The sequence below is a fragment of the Aquarana catesbeiana genome, linkage group LG04, assembly GCF_042186555.1.
Source record: "Aquarana catesbeiana isolate 2022-GZ linkage group LG04, ASM4218655v1, whole genome shotgun sequence".
In the NCBI taxonomy this organism is placed as follows: domain Eukaryota; kingdom Metazoa; phylum Chordata; class Amphibia; order Anura; family Ranidae; genus Aquarana; species Aquarana catesbeiana.
The window spans coordinates 486,797,923-486,801,087 of record NC_133327.1 but is presented as its reverse complement, the minus strand read 5'-3'; positions in this window follow the sequence as shown (position 1 = coordinate 486,801,087).

Genomic DNA, 3,165 nt, shown 5'->3' with positions numbered 1-3,165 from the left:
GGCACACGACTCTATACTCTCTGGATATCCTGGTGTGCAATGCACCTGTGCCTTGCTGCAGCGTTACTACTGGTGGCCCTCACTTCGGAAGGATGTTAAAGAATATGTCCAGGTTTGCTCCGTTTGCGTGCAGTCTAAGTCCTCCACGTCTGCCCCAGCAGGTCTTTTACCTCTACCTGTTCCGGGTGTACTTTGGCATTGCATCCCCACTGACTTTATCTCTGAACTACCCCTCTCAACGGGCTATACCGTTATCTGGGTGGTTGTGGACAGGTTTTCTAAAATGTGTCACTTAACTCCACTTCCAGGATTAGCCTCTGCTGTCACTTTGGCTTCCATCATAATTAGGGAAATCTTTTGTCTTCATGGTATGCCCTCACACATTGTCTCGGATAGAGGAATTCAGTTTACAGCCCACTTCTGGAGAGCTCTGGCCACATCCTTTGGAATCAAGTTGGACTTCTCCTCAGCCTTCTATCCGCAGTCTAACAGACAAACTGACAGGGTCAACCAGAACGTGGAACGGTATCTTCGTGCCTTAATTTCTGCCCATCAGGATAACTGGGTAGACCTTTTACCCTGGGCAGAATTTCCCCCCAATAACCACGCTAGTGCCAGCACTGGTGAGTCTCCCTTCTGTACAGTATATGGTCGCCATCCCTACTGTTCCCATCTCTGCTGAGGTGCCTGCGGCTGCTGAGATGCAACAATCTCTCAACAAGGTTTGTCTCTCTACCAAGAATATCCGTCTCCAAGTACCATACATGAAATTTGCTCCCCGTTTCATTGGTCCCTTTACAATTCTTTGCCAGGTTAACCCTGTCGCTTTCAAGCTCCGTCTCCCATCTAAGAATGCCTAATGTTTTCCACGTTTCTCTCCTTAGAACATACATCATCAATAGGTTTTCCTGTTCTATTCATCATCCTTCTCCAGGTCAGTATGAAATCAAGCAAATCTTGGATACCAAATTCTCCAGGGGAGGCTTTTATACCTAATTGACTGGAAGGAATATGGTCCTGAGGAGAGGTGTTGGATTCCTTCTACTGATGTTTCTGCCCCTCGCTTGGTGAAACTTTTTCATCAGAAGTTTCCTCTCAAGCCTGGCCCTAAGCAAGCTGGGAAACCTCGTAAGGGGGGGGGGGGGTACTGTCACAAGTTAGCCTGCAGTTTCCTGCTTGTGTACTCCACCTTGCTGCAGTGTTTCTCCATCTGATTCCTTTCACATGTGTGGCTTGGCTGTGCTCTCCTATGGGCGTCATCTGTTATTCTGTGGACCTTTATTTCCTTCCCTTCCATCACTTCCTGGCCCGCCTCCTAGTTGCATGTCTATATAAGACCTGCTCAGTGTAACCCACATTGTCTGAGCAATGTCTTGGTTCTCTGAGCTCTGGTTTGCATGTTTGCATACCTCTTGCCCATACTGTGTCTGACTACCTGTGTACCGACCCCTGCTTCGTTTACTGTCTGTGCTTGTTCGCTGCCCGCCCTGATCTCGGCTTGTCTTCTGGATTCCCTTTTGCCTGCTGCTTGTACTCTGCACACGTGAGTGGTCTCTGCATCCTCGGCTAGGCATACCTGGGGACCGCGACCTGTTTCCAGTTTGCTTCAAGGACATCCCCACCATCAGGGGCTCTGGTGAAGAAGCAGGCTGGGGCTCTGCGCCCTGGGGAACACTGAGTTGGCGATCTACAAGAGCTCACTACCACAGACTCCTGACAAAAAGGTTGTAATCACTTATTTTATTGATCATTAAATGAATAAGTGAGGTGGTAGAAGTTGCCAAAATAATGTCGACTGGGAAGAGCTATTTACAAAGACAGGTTGTTAAAGCAGGACAGCCATCAGAGGAGCTGATGGCAGCCTGAGGAGACTCCCTAACCCTCAGTACTACCTGTGAGGGACTGATGTGAGTGGTTCAGCTTGCAGGTAGGTAATATGGACAGCAAGGAGAAGATTGCTGCCTTTATTGTTCTTTGCTCATGTCCTAACACCCTGACCTGTCCCAGATGGATGTTTTTTCCTGACTTTGGTTGAGGCCTAATGTGCTATTGAAAAGAGACTGACCACAAGGAGGAGTTCCTCCTACCAGAGCCTCTTTGAAAATGTGTTTTGCTTGTTTGTTTCTGCCAGCAGGCTTAAAACCCCCTGCTGACAGACTATACAGATAGATAGTTGAGTTAGTGATAGGAATGTGTTTTTCCTTGCTCTGTTCTGCAGATATCGTTGTGGACGGCTGTTCATCCAGTTTCATGAATGGACATTTTTCAGCTGGCTTCCCTCTAGGGCAGTGTTTCTTAACTCCAGTCCTCAAGGCGCCCCAACAGGTCATGTTTTCAGGCTTTACATTATTTTGCACAGGTTATTTGATCAGTTTCACTGCCTTAGTAATTACCACAGCTGTTTCATCTGAGGGAAATCCTAAAAACATGAAATGTTGGGGCGCCTTGAGGACTGGAGTTGAGAAACACTGCTCTAGGGGGAGGTGCTCCAGCTGAATTGAGTGCTTTATAATATGTTCTGAGTTAGCTACAGGGACCTGTAGCTAGGATGTGTATATACTGTTGGTATGCAATGTACATATGTGGTTTTGAAAGAAATATATATTCATTTTTGAAACTGCTATTTTGAATATAGTCCCTTCCCTTCTGGGGTGGTGGGGCGCACACGTGAGCGCAGCACCCTCTAGTATGCTATGATGTAAATAGGTGGTTGTTAGTGTAGGAAAATGTAGCTTGGCTGAGGGCTAGGCTTGGGTTGTGAATCTGGATCAGCGTTTAGTGAAAGCTTGAAATTGAGATTTGATACCATTTGGGGAAAGGGGTTCTGGTGTAACCTCAGATAAGTGGTCTCATCTCGGAGGAGACGCATAGTTTGTTCCTCATACATAGTGTGAGACATGAGGACCGTGTTACCTCCTTTATCACTTGCTTTAATAACTACTGGGGCTGGGTGACTCATCTGGCAGCTCTCTCTGGCACTTCCCCCTGGTCTGGAAGTTGGTAGAAACTTCCAGAACTGGAGGGTGGGAGTAAGGAGGGGTTGCCATGCATATTTTTTGACCAATTCCCAGCAAAAAAGGGTCTGGAAGGGAACAGGCCAAGAACACAAGGGGGAGGGGGACACCTAGAATCATCCAAATTAGGTTTAGGGTATAGCCAAAGCTA